Source organism: Haliotis rubra, unplaced genomic scaffold (assembly GCF_003918875.1).
Source record: "Haliotis rubra isolate DU_JTF1 unplaced genomic scaffold, ASM391887v1 Scf460, whole genome shotgun sequence".
Lineage (NCBI taxonomy): Eukaryota > Metazoa > Mollusca > Gastropoda > Lepetellida > Haliotidae > Haliotis > Haliotis rubra.
In genome coordinates, this window is record NW_025767147.1 from 854545 (window position 1) to 869537 (window position 14993).

Consider the following 14993-nt stretch of genomic DNA (forward strand, 5'->3'; position numbering starts at 1 on the left):
CTGTAAATAATCGAGTGTGGACCAGACAATCCAGTGATCAACAGCATGAACATCGATCTGCGCAAATGGGAACCGATGACACGTGTCAACCAAGCCAGCGAGCCTGACCACCCGATCCCGTTAGTCGCTTCCATACGACAAGCATGGGTTACTGAAAATTCATTCTAACCCGGACCTTCACGGGTCGGTCACCCATAGACAGCAGAATTGGCAGGAACCGAGCCGTCATTTTTAAACGTGGACTGGATGTTAGATTCCGTTCCAGCAAGAAACACGATTGGATGTTTGTTCTGTATAGCATGGTAGTTTTCTTTTTAAATAGCTGCAGCGTGTATTGAAGTTCACTTTAACATAATTTGGTTTCTTGGTTTGTTGTTTAACGCCGCACTCAGCAATATTCCAGCTATATGGTGACGGTGTGTAAATAATTGAGCCTGGACCAGACAATCCAGTGATCAACATCATGAGCATCGATCCACCTAGCTGGGATACAATGATAAGTTTCAACAAGGTCAGAAAGCCTGACAAACCGGTCCCGTTAGTCGCCTGCCTCTTACGACAAGAATGAGTTGAAGACCAATTCTAACCCCGATCTTCACGGGTACATTAAATTGTACTATTAACTTCATGAGCTCAAACATGAAGCACGTTCATAATAGCAAGCAGATATGTAGTAGGATGGGAGCAGGGTGGCCTCATATTTTGATGTCAAGATCGCTAAAACGTAACATGCAACGACAAGATTATTTCGTTTATGTTAGACACCCAGAAATGACCACAGACAACAGATTCCAACTCTCTACCACTCCACTATTATTTGTAAACTCAATTTTAGTTATATATAACCGCAAGCACTCGTCGCACTAAAGATGGTCGACCCTCCCATGTTTGTTTAGTGGACATTCAATTTCATTTGATAATTCCTGTTGAAATGTTTGGATACAATTATACAATTTATAACTGATATTTAGTCCTAATAACCATCATGTCTTGTATTGTATTGCTGTATTTTGGGTATGGTATCATTGTAATTTGTGTAGTAATTCTAAAGCCATGGCCAAAGCCATTTTAATGTCCTTCGCTTCTTTGATATAGGGCACGCCTCTCGTCCAGCTGTTTCGATAGCTGGACACCTTGTGGTAGTTGTTGTCCAGTATCACGTGGGGATGCCCAGCAGGGTGGACAGGATGTGACCGTGGAGGCGGTCAGTGATTACCACTCGACCTCTGTAAGAACAGCATGCCATTGGTGGCCATGTGAAAGGCATATTCCATGGCAGGAGATTTGGGCGTCGCCCATCCGAGCCAGTCTTCTACGTGGTAGGATATGTGTTGTGGAATAAATGGCATCTGGTATCTGGTGCTCTCGTCGTCACCCCGCCTCATCCACAGTATGTCAAATGTAGGGCTCACGAACCTTTCCACGCTACCTATCTCAAATGCCATGTCTGGAGCCAGTACAAGCCGTGGTTTCGTTAAGACCTTTCGAGCTCTGTCCAAAGACATCCTGTCCCGAATAGTGATGGTCAAATACGGGTGACTGTTATAAACATTAGCATAGTGTTTCGTTTTTGCTTCCGAGTATCGCATCCAAACACTTTGAGGGAACAGTACCACCCTGTGTTCTTTAAACCTATTCAGAACCTTTTCTCGTAGTATGTCTAGCCCTTCATAGGAGAATATGTTTCCGCCACCTTGGAGTAGAACGATAGTCTGGTTTTAAAGGATATTCCTTTGCGATACCGTAGGATCTGTCAATGTTCGATTGTGTACATTTGCTAGTCATACAGTAGTAAATAAGCTTTGATACCAATTCTTCTCAAAAATAAATCTCTCCTGTGGCAATAGCAGGGTCTCCCTTGTTCTCGTAATCAGCCATGTCAAACAACAGTGCGTACTTGGCACCACCAAAGAGATCGCTGAATAAATTTAAATGTATCCGCTTGGCTTCTTCTATGACGGCATAATGTGTTGGTAAAAGGGAGACAAGAGGTCGGTTGAGTTGGCATGATTCAGGAGACGAAGTTTAAGATAGTCCTCCATATCAATGGAAGCTTGTTCTTCAATCTTCGTAATTGTACTGGGGTCCAGTTTCTGTCTCGTCATCGTTTGTGCGTTTGGGGCGTTGTTTGATTGGTGCTGGTAGATGCTTGAAATGGCTGTAATTATCCGTTCTGGGCTTCTGGCCATTTGTTGGAGCCATGTGAAAGTTGGTACCCACCGTCATCACACACAGCGTCACCAGAGCTGCCCCCAGGGCCGTAACTCTCAAAGTCTCGAACCTGAGAAAAATTACAAATAAGAATTGTTATTTTATTACAATATCTTACTCGTTGATCCATCGAGATCCATCAATGATGCAATTTGGTTGAAATAAAACTTGCTGAAACATTAAAATAGGAACGGCTTTAAAGACAATTTTTGACATATATGAAATAATATATACCCATGATAAAACATATGTGTTTTAATACATACATTTGTGGCAAATGAGTGTGATATTTGAATGAATTTTAGTGATATTTCAACGTTTATTGCCTTTGTTTACACACAGTAACACGTATTTTGCCGAAATAGCTTGATGTCTCTATAATCAACAGTCACTACCCGTGAAGCTCCGGGTTATTGGTCTTCAGCAAACTAACTAGCCTGTCGTCATAGGCGACTAACGGGATCGGGTGGTCAGTCTCGCTGACTTGGTTGACGTATGCCATCGTATCCCAATTTCGTATATCGATGCTCATGTTGTTGATCACTGGATTGTTTGGTCCAGACTTGATTATTTAGTATATTTGCAGACCACCGCACCATAGCTGGAATTTGCTGAGTGCGGCGTTAAACAACAAACCAACCAAAACCAATGAGGAGGTCTGTAGTAGGATGGCACTCACAAACTCACACCCTCTCAAACTAATATTAATGAAACATAATCTCACCTCCGCCCGTAACTGTTGATGTATCCAGCTTGGTTTTCTGTAAAGTATAGATGAACAGACCAATGAAGGAGAGCAGTAGACCGGATATGTTCTCAAGTTCAGAGCCCGTTTCCCAGCTATACACAATAACACCACAACAAACACCCGCTTGAAGATGTTGGTGACCGCATGTGTGACCACAGACATTGTCTTGAGGACAAGGGCAATTGATAGGTAGGAGTACAATACATGGAAGATTGAGGATATTATTGATAAAATATACAACGCGGGTAGGTCAGTGCGGATAGATGTCTTCATCAATATGATTAATCCAATAAAAGCCACAGCGTTCATGGAGAGAATAGACTTGTAAGAGCGTGGAACAATCTGCATTTCCACAGCAAAAAGTTTCTTCATTGCAATATTTCTGAACGCAAGTGCTAGATTTGAAACCAGAGCCCAGATTAACCCTTGGGACAAGATGGCGTCTTTAAAAAGGATTGCCTGTGAAGATGATTGCTCCTGTGACGATGATGGGGAGACTGAGCACAGTTGATGCTGGAGGTTGAACAGCGAACCCAATCCACTGTACAAGAGCACTTGTGACTGGTTCTAACATCTTGATGGCAAAGGTACACGACGCGTGAATGAGGGACATGCTGTAGTTGGTGGAAAGTGTAGCGACCATGTGACTGACACCACTCAGGAGTTGAAAGTGTTTCAGATGTTTGTGGATGCTGCCACTCTTGTCTTCTATTGTAATCTCCAGACAGGTGACACAAAATAACAACTGACAAAATGATATGACACAGACTCCTGTTAATGTCCCGCTTTGGGTCAAAAACTCCTTTGCAACATGATGACATAGAAACGAGGTAACCGTCCAGAGAGAAAATACTGTGCTGATATACAGATAGTGGTTGGCCAACACCTGTCAAAAAGAAACATGTCATGTAACAACTGTTATGTAGACGTGAAGATCCTGGCTAGAATTATAGTCAAAGACATGGAATGGCTAGACGTAGTAGTCTGCAGACATGGAATAGCTAGAAGTAGTGGTCACAGACATGGAATGGCTAGAAGTAGTAGTCACAGACATGGATTGGCTAGAAGCAGTGGTCACAGACATGGAATGGCTAGAAGTAGTAGTCACAGACATGGAAAGGCTAGCAGAAGTAGTCACAGACTTGGAATGGCTAGAAGTAGTGGTCACAGACATAGAATGGCTGAGTGTACGGTTTGACACCAGAATAAGCCCTGGATCATGGTTAGAATTGGTATTTAGCCATCCAAGAGAATCGGGTGGTAAGAAGCTCTTCGATTCATGTCATCATGTCTCAAGTGGGTAGATCACGGGATTGTTTGGTCCAGACTCAAACAAACAAACAGTATAACAATACATTACGCCCAGCCTTTTAGAATTCAAAATTCAGTTAATAAGTATGTTTGTGAAGTAAACCTAGGCAACATTTAAGCACATTTAACAATCCTCTGCCATGTAATACAAGAATCTGATCCCTACATAGTAACTTACGTGTCTAATTGTGTGAATGGCGGGTCTTACCATTAGGGAAGGACATACCTACCCCTTTCCCGATCACTGGTTATCGTCATTGATGTCGTCACAGCTGTCATCGATCAGGTGCCTGACTCTGAGGGTGTGGGTTCAACCCAACAAAAGTACTAGAATCTGTACTTTACTGAGAAAGTGTAATCCCTCTTTCACATGGCATTGTGTATTCATAGCTATCGGCCGCGAGACGTGCCAATTTACACGTATCCGTAGTAAGTCCGCAGTCTGGACTAATAGCTGTCCGACTTCCATTTTGTGGAAGCCGCGGTGGCTGAGCGGGTTGAAGCCGTTTGATATTGTGTGCAGGCGATTAGGTGCCTGAGGGTGTGGGTTTGTGTCCCGGTTCAGGGGTTAAGGTCCAACCCAGCAAAAGTACTAGAATCTGCACTTCGGTGAGAAAGTGTAATCCCAAATGTAACACAGTTAAAATAGTCTCGTCGGTTAATCAGGGTGCTTTGAAGAATATGTGAGTTGCATCAGGGAATGGAAAGATGTTGTGATGTATGTCACTGATACTTGAAACGTTGGTGAAACGAAGGAGCAGCATCCATATGTAAATACAATCAGGGAACACTGAAACTCGAACTCATGATGTTAATTTTTCTTGAACAGGAGAAACACCTAGTCCCATGTTTACTAGTGAGTGAGTGAGTTAAGATTTTTAAGTCACATCGGCAATATTTCAGCCTTATCGTGACAAAATCAAGTTATAGATTCATAATAAAAAAGTAAATTATAAACATCTGTCAATGAAGGACAGTAAAACAACTAGATTCCTACACAGTTACAAATTTCAAACTAATAATTAAATGTAAAACAGTTTAACTTTAGAAGACGATCCAATATAAAACCAGGCTGTAGATCGCCAACACATGAAAGTAGATCACCATACTAGGGACCATGGGGACTTACAGTACTTATGTTACCTACATGGACCCTAGCTGGATTTACATCATCCCTTTAGCCGTTGGTGATTGTAGGAAAATTAGCTAAAATTTAAATCACAAAATACTACGTTTCCAAAATCTGGTGAGTTTAAATTTTACTTTGAAAGTTTTGGGACTTCCCAGGTTTACTTTACACGAGAGCAAATGATCACACGTATGATGTCATTAGGGGAGCGGCTTTTTGCGGTTGAAACCTGTCTGTGTTGTGTTTTGTGAACGGTGTAACGCCTCGATCTGCAATATTCGGGCGTTATGACGACGGCCTGTGAATAGTCTGGACCAATCCATCCAATGGTCGATTTTGCGAGCAACAGTCCATCCTAGTAACCAAATCCCTATGTCTGACCACCCGATACGCTTGCTCGTGTGACGGGTGCCACCGGTAGGATTACGGTGACCTCGCGTTATGGCAAAACACCCGGTGTCATTACTATTTGATGGGCTTCATAAACACATGATCACAACAGTCGGAATCGTAAAGTCAACGCTTCTTTTAGCAGATTTCCTGCATGTTGAAAAGAACTTGTCGCTCCAATACACATTCAGCAAACATATACAGTAGTTGGCCATAAGTGAGTCATCATTTGTGAAATTTCCATAGACTTACATGTTAATTAACTTTTGCAAGAATAATTTTCATAAATTTAGTAGAAGTCATTTTATTTTGTTATTTTGCAAAACATCTTGAAATCATCTTCAGCTACTTGTACATATTTTTCTTTTATCTTTCCGTTGATTAGTTATCGAATGATATCGAAGCACCATCTATAAGTACAACTTATAATATATCCCATGGACATAGACAGCCATGTTAAACCTGATTTGTATGTCTAATGTATGTTGATTAAATAGTTTTTAAAAATCCTCGGAAAATAGAATGGGAATTATGTGTATGTAGCTCAGATGATTTCCCAGCTGGTAGATAAGCATTGAAAGCAATTCGACCGAAACTAGATTTATAAAATTATTCTTGCAAAAGTTAATTAACATGCAAGTCTACGGGAATTTCACTAATGATGACTCACTTATGGCCAACTAATGTGGGATCCATTTGGCACTGCATTGTTATATGTGTATATGTGTACGTATTGTATGTCAGTTATAATATGAACACTACCATTTATCACGACTTATGTCTCCTAAAAAATATGAGAGATTCGCATTTAACCTTATCATACTCGGCAGATATCTCTCTCGCTCTGTATAAGCACATGCATACATAATATATCTTAATTAGTATTTATAATATTAATAGTTTTATCTTTAATATATGTGTTTAGTATTGCTTTCATATTCTTGCAATCACAAGTCTCCATATCCAGCCATTTGCATGTATATTCTGTGTAACTAAATCAGCTAAAGGAATTCTGCCTTCTCCTGGCTGTTCCGATCCATTGCAAAACTGGTCGAGCTGTTATCAGATCTGCAGAATAGGTACCGTAACCAAATACAGAGTCTCATTTCAATCTGATTGGTTTCAAGGAAAGATCTGTATATCAGATTACTGTCCTAGCTGATCGCCTGCTATAGGCATAATCCCATATATTAATACTGTTACCGGAGCGTGGGCCTTACACACGCGATGTATAAAACATATCGAGAAAGTAAGCGTATTGAGTTTCCTGATAAATATCTATGATGAGTGTTCAACATAGTTTCACATGCCCTGGAACTCTTAACCAAGACTACATGGATGTTTAGGCGTATGGATGTTTGATTGATTGAATGAGTTAAGTTTTACGCCGCACTCAGCAATATTCCAGCTGTATGGCGGTGGTCTGTAAATAATCGAGTCTGGGCCAGACAATCCAGATGACATGTGTAAACCAAGTCAGCGAGCCTGATCCCCCGTCAGTCGCCTCTTATAACAAGCATGGGTTACTGAAAACAATTCTAACCCGTATCTTTACGGATGGTGTCTGATTGAAAGCGACAGCACCATTTTCACAACGATTGTACAATTCCGACTGTGTTCTGACCCTGTGTTTATGAACCACTATCAAATAGTGATGGCACCAGGTGTTCGCGAAAAGGTGAGGGTATCCTGCCCCACCGGTGGCACCGTCATAAACACAAGAAAATTGTATCTACTAATTAATAAGGTGATAGGTTCTTGACATCATCAATTTTATTTATAACGCTAACCACCGGGATTTAACTTCCTGTGGTACGGAATTTAACTTCCTGTGGTACGGAATTTAACTTCCTGTGCTACGGGATTTAACTTCCTGTGCTACGGGATTTAACTTCCTGTGCTACGGAATTTAACTTCCTGTGGTACCGAATTTAACTTCCTGTGCTACGGAATTTAACTTCCTGTGCTACGGAATTTAACTTCTTGTGCTACGGAATTTAACTTCTTGTGCTACGGAATTTAACTTCCTGTGCTACGGAATTTAACTTCCTGTGCTACGGAATTTAACTTCCTGTGCTACGGAATTTAACTTCCAATATATCAGCAATATAAACAAAATCCAGAAAAACAATATATCAGCTATGAAAAAACTAACAAGTAATTAAAAGGTAAATCATAACTCTTTAGATGTCATTATATTTTTCTAACGCACATTTTCGTTTTGTTCTGAAAGGTTAACATTATTGTAGATTTTCGACCACACACTATAGTTGAAATATATCTACTGTTTAGTTACACAGAGATATGGCACAGTGGTATTAAAATGCCATGTAAATTTGTAAAAACAATTGTAGTAATGAGATAAATTGAAACGCTGCCCATGGACCTTCAAATTAATTCACAATATTGATTATCCCTTACCAAAGGAATAACGTACTTCGCAGTTGCATTTAGTTTTCATCATGTAAAGGCAAGAAATGTCAGTTATATATGTGAATGTTCAAGCCAACAGGTGATTTGAATGTTTCATACAATGTGTGTCTTAGTACCTTAGTATCTAGTGTAACGGGACTTTGAACATTAGTAAATATCCTGAGGAAATTCATCAATGCATACTGTTGTTCATTAGAATTGGTCCGGTAATTAACAGTACAGAAAGACTGCAAGCTTGTATTCATCCAGTCTCCATCACAAAATACCATATCTGCACAACAATGTTTGCGCATGACGTCACTTCCGATGTCTGACTTTCACAAAATGGCGTATTCAATGTCAACAGTGTCTGATATGTTCAGGGAAGATATACATACATAATAGTAATGGAAGTTTTGAGACTATGCATGCTCATTGTTATTTGTTTCTTATCCATCTGTGTTCAGTTGTAACCATAATTGTTTGAAATAAAGTCTGATCTCGTTGATGATGATTTTGTTCCTTCAGAACAGAAACTTTCGAAAAGTTAATTATATTTCATCAAATCATTGTAATATATGTATTTTTTCTAATTGATAAGTCACGCAGAAGATCCGGGTTCTGTTCCTTGCATGGGTAAAATGTGTGAAGTCCTTGTGTCCCCGCTGTGATATTGCAGGAATATTGTTAAAAGCAGCGTAAAGCCGTATTGATAAGATAATGCTTCCAGTATGTAAGAAATTTCAAGGGATAGATTTCCCACAACAGGAGCAAAGATACCCGTGTCAAGTCGAAATGTGCATTGTGTACATTTACAAACAAGAGCCCCTTTTCTGAGCCACACGCTCGTTTGTCTACCTGATGTATTCCACCATGCATGTTATTGGCAGAAAATATAACACACGAATGACGAATTTGTGGAACGTGATTTTGCAACCGCAATCAAATACAATCGTAAGTTCACTTCGGGCAGTGGATAAAGCCTTCTTTTACCTGGGCTCGATTTCTCGAAGGTAGAATACAGTGTCAGTGGTTTCAGTTCAGGGTTATACATTGTATTCTATCAACTAATTCATGTAGCTGAAAGCAACTTATGTACCTTTTGTCAATGTGAGGTTGAAACAATCTCCCACGTGTTTTGGTATTGTGAACATGTGCAAGCTTTTGGAAATGTTTTCTAGAATTTTTGAATGATAAATGTCAACATGTTCACAACATGAAATTGGACCTGCAACTTTCTGTGTTTGGAATGAGAACAAATGTATATACTGATGATGTGTTTGATTTAATATTGTTGTTAGCTACATTCTTCATATATAAATGTAAGATTTAAACACTACTCTTAGTTTTAAACATTTTGGACAATATTTACAATATTTACATTATTTATTGAAAAGAATATATCCTAGAGTAAAAGTGAACAAGATAAGTTTATAAAATATGGATGTTATATCATGATTTTACAAATTTTGAATGACTTTCTGAATTCCTTCTTCTTGTTCCCCTAATGAAGAAACAATATAGGCTGAATGAACGTGAACTTAGACAAACTTACTGTAATTGTTTGAAACGTGTAAGTGTGATTAGTGAGTGAATGTGTCGTGTATGGGGTCATGTGTTGTTGTTTTGTGCTTTGTTAGAAAGAAATCCTGTTTTTCTGTTGTCAAAGTTTACTTGCAAAAGGCCCTCGAGTCCCCTGGCTCTATTGCCTTTTATTGTAACAGGGTAAACAGGAAATAAAAATTGTCAATTATAAAGAAAGAATACAGTGTCAAACCCACCTGTGGTGTCCTCGATATGGACTGCTGGAATATTGCAAAAAGCGACGACCATACCCACTCACTCACTCACTACGCCGTACGAGTAATATGTTCGAAATACTTCTCAATGTTTTTATGGTGTTTTCGGACGTTTCGGATTAACATTTTGTGTCATTCATTTGCTTAACATTTGCGCATTATAACTCAGAATTATGGCTGTATTCCATTTTCTTTCTCACCAGTTGAAGATAAAGCTGTTTAATAACATTCAGCTTTATTGCGCATGGTGTAATAACGTCACGCCTTCACGTGATGTTATTACACCATGCGCAATAAAGCAATAAAACGTTTATGAATTGTTTTTACATGTTATGTTGATCATGTTAATACTCACCATTTTGAAGGCAAAAAGCGCAATTTTTCGTTGTGCAAATGTTGAAGGAAACCCGTCAAAGGGGTGTTGCGGCCAATGCGACTCCGAGTAACGACCAGCAGTTTCTGCGCGTGATGTATTGGTTGTACAGGAACCCACTATGTTCCTGATCAAGGATATTGCATTCCCTGCGTGCAGACACGGTGTGGGTAAATGAATACGGCCAAATAGTACGGTGATCATGAGACTCCAATGTATTGATATGGGAGATACCGTATCTCATGACGCAAAGCCTCAACGAGAACAAGAAACAACAACGAAGGCTCTCGTGTGTATATATTTTAAGTTATACCATTATACATAATTGTATTGTGTATAAGTATTGACTAAACCCTTTCATGTGTGTCTTACTAGTCTCTCACAACTCTGTATAGAGTGGCTCATTGCATTTTCAAAAGTTATATAATAAGCTAGCTGTCTGGGTAGTTTTAAACGCATGTTAAATAAATGTGTCTAATGTCTGAAAGCAGAATTTCGAATGAGCATCACACACGGGATAATGTGACGTTCGGACCGGGATAACTTTAGCGGGCATTTGTAGATTCAAGTGGTGGACAAAAGAAATATAATATACTCTTCCCTAAAAGAAACGCATAGGTGCATTTTCACGAATTTAATCTGCTAACTTTAAAGTGAGATAACACATGTAATTCAGGATCAGTCGCAGTTCACAGTATAAAAGATCATTTGTCTGTTAACATGCATAGCTTGTAAAACGTTGCACAAGTGATGGTGACCGTTCCCAATTTGGGCGTTGTCTTCAATATCTGTGGTGGCCACCATGAGCCCATCAAACTGCTTTGCATCGTCTCAGCATGGACAGAATAAGTCTTTGAATTTGTCCCTAAGGAATTCTGGCCCATTCCTGTTGCAATTACTAAGACAGTTGATCTAACGGCTGGGGCGCCGGTCGACGTTCACGTACGTGTCGGCCGAGGTCTTCCCACAAATGCTCGATGGGGTAGAGGTCGGGCGATTCGGAAGGTCGTGGAAGCACGGTAATGTTCTTATTCTGAAGATACCGAAAAGCAATTCCTCAGAACTACACCTGCATATTGCGAACCACTTCTTCTCATTTATGACGTCTAAAAACGGTTTTTGGTTGACCCTAATTATTATTATAGGATATTTATATAGCGCACATATCCAGGCAACTAGTGCATGCTCAAGGCGCTGGTATTTTCCCCTCGATCATTGGATGTCAATCTCAACGGCACATCGTATTATCAATCTCAACTCCCTGGGGAGTATACAACTCTTGCAGCCACTAGGCGCACCGAGTTATTGTGGCCTTCTCATCCTAACGAGGTACCCATTCACAGCTGGGTGGACTGGGACACATAGTCACAGTACTTTGTCCAAGTTCACTGCACGTTGCTGTACCCGCAACTAGGTGTTTGCACGTATTCATGTGGCCACCATCTGGTCATATACCAACGGATTCGTGGGTTCTTTTAAGTGCACAGGGATGTGTACTGTACACTAGGGGTTGTGACAACACTGAAAGAGTCTGCACAGAAAGTTGACTCCAAGGTTTTTACACCCGGTCACAGGTGGGCTCGATCCCGGCACCTCAACCTCGCTGGATCACTAGCCTGGCGTCTTAGCGCCCCAATGATGCAACCACGGGCAAGGTTAACATGAAACGTATCCTAAACATGCCTACACAATCACTATCTTATAATAAACGACTACCTCTCAACAGTTTGTTTTATCATGTGAGCTAGCTTTTGTAAATCGAGAACATCAGACATACAATTTGTGTAATGTTTGTGTCGCTTTTCTTGTGGCATAATAGGCTGAACCGTAATGGATCGCCACAATGGTTATGCTTAGAAATGCAGTCTATTAAAATCTGTTGAAATGCAGTCTATTAAAGAAATGTTCAGCAGTTAACAAAATCGTCGTCACCTAGCCCAATCAGTGGGACACGCAACAAACTTCGTCCATGGCCCAAAGTATTAATAGGGCCTGTCGTGTAGAATCTCTCAGCAACAGTAGAAGTGTCAGCCACAAAATCAGTATGACACCGTCCACCCTCCAGAAAATCTTGTCGCTTTGGAACTAGCCACAGAATGTCCAGGTTACTGACAACAAACAAGGTTTACCCCAACTGCTTGTCTCACACAGTCCACGTCTAAGATATGAGGACGTGGGTGACAAGTATCCAGATTGAGATTAACAGTATCAACTACATGAGAATGGTGCAAACTGTAAATGTATTGTACATAAACAAATGGGCAGGGTTCAAAGCACGAGCTTGAACATGAACCTTGGAAAGTTATAAACTTTGATATATATAGTGTAACTGAAATATTACTATATTATGGTTAAAGAGAGCAGATATACATTTTTCCTTTAGATGGACATTTTATAAATAAACTCTGTCAAAAGAAACGCAACCCCTGTCCTCAGATATGAAAAATTCGTTTGAATGAAGTTATTGCTTCCAAACGAAATTTTATTCGAATGTATTGAAATTATACACGTAATTAATGAAGATTACCATCCAAACAACTGCATTTGTACGCATAAGTGTATGTTATTGCTTATTCCGTCACAACGCATGAAATGACCCTCATGGTGACTTCGCACAAAAAAACACATGCAAATCATGAAAATGGCAGTTAATGTAGGGGTGTATAAAAGCCCATGTGCTTTCGTATTATATTCATTCATTTGTCGCCGAAAAGCTGTGTTAAAAATGCCACGATTGAGTGCTGCCGACCGAAATATCGCCATTGGTCGTGTTCAAGCCGGAGAAAGTTTTGGAACTGTTGCACGGCACCTAAATGTTCACAAAACAACGATATCCCGACTTTGGAGCCGCTACAACAACTTCAATTTGACCAACGATCGCCCGAGAAGTGGAAGGCCAAGAATCACGACCCCCCTTCAAGATCGGTACATCCGGGTCCATCACCTGCGTAATCGGCATGCCCTACCAACCGTGACTGCCACACAAATACCAGGTTTGAGGAGAGTGTCAGCTCAAACGATTAGGAACCGTCTGAAAGAAGCGGGTTTACGTGCCTGTAGACCAGTTGTTGGACCTGTACTACGCCCCTACATCTCCGCCGACGACTCCAGGTGGTGCAACAACGTAAGGATATGGACTTTACAAAACTGGAGGCGCATCTGGTTTTCTGATGAATCCCGTTTTCTTTTGCAACATCACGACGGAAGAAAACGTGTGTATAGAGACGTCATGAACGTTTTGCGCCCATCTGCGTCCGACAGGGGGACAGATTTGGCGGAGAAAGCGTTATGGTTTGGGGATCCATCTCATACAACCAGAAATCAGACTTGGTGATCGTTGAAGGGAACCTGACAGCCCAACGTTACATCAACCACGTATTACAGCCTCACCTTCTCCCGATTATTGACCAACAGACACAGATTTTTCAACCAGACAACGCCCGGCCTCATACTGCACGTGCAACAATGAACTTTCTGCAGAATTCCAACGTCAATGTCTTGCCATAGCCCTCTAAATCACCAGACCTCAACCCTATTGAACACCTGTGGATACTCTGGGTCGACGCGTACGTCAACGTCAGCCGCCGCCACAGACGCTGCAACAGCTCGGCGTTGCACTGCAGGAGGAGTGGAGAGCCATTCCCCAGGAAAGAATCCGGCGTCTTATCCGTTCTTGTCCAAGGAGATGCCGTGCAGTGATTGCAGCTCGTGGTGCTCATACGAGATACTGAGAAAGACGCCCCCCTGGTGACAAACTGGTGTCTGTGAGATGACTTTTGAAATGACAATTTTAAACATGCCCATCTCGGTTATTATTCTGCCAAATTTCAGACTTCTGTCTTAAATAATAAAAATGCTGTGTCGTCTTAAAACTTCAGATCAAAATCTCTAAAATACAGGGGTTGCGTTTCTTTTTTGACAGAGTTTATGTAGCTGATATAACAATAAGTGTGGTTAAGTCATCAGAGCAAACAGCAAAGAGCGACAACGGCTATGACTTCATGCAACAACCATTCTCTCTCAACTCTGATCGATCAGGTACTGTAATTAATACGTTTTTAAATTTGGTCGAATGAATACATAACTATGACTGTTAGTGGTTGAACCCTCGGAGAGCGTTGAATTAGCGAAAATATGGTCCTCCGAAGAGGGAATTAAGACCACATCATTTAATGTTTGTTGATCATGCTTCGCCAAAATTCGTCAACAGCCGAGGATATGTTGCGTTCCTTTCTGAGACAATACAAACTCCTCTTTCACTAAACCTGCCATGATGATGAAATGAAGCACTTCCAACATCATATATATATATATATGTTTCAAATTTATTAACTACTTATTTTCGCGTGGTGCAATTTTCGCGGAATTGACAGTTTAGACTACATCGCGCGGTCAATTATTCGCGCAATCAGTAATTGCCGGAACTGCCAGTCGTCTCTTTGGCCGCCACTAATAGCAGTGAAAACAAACAGAGTGGCCGAACCTGTCAGGCGGCATTTATTACTTACTCACAGGAAATCCCTATCTGTGCGATATACTAGTACACAGTAACCCGTTTACTCCCGGAAGAGATGAAAAACACATCAGTATTATGTTCCGAATTCTGACGATCTGACTAAT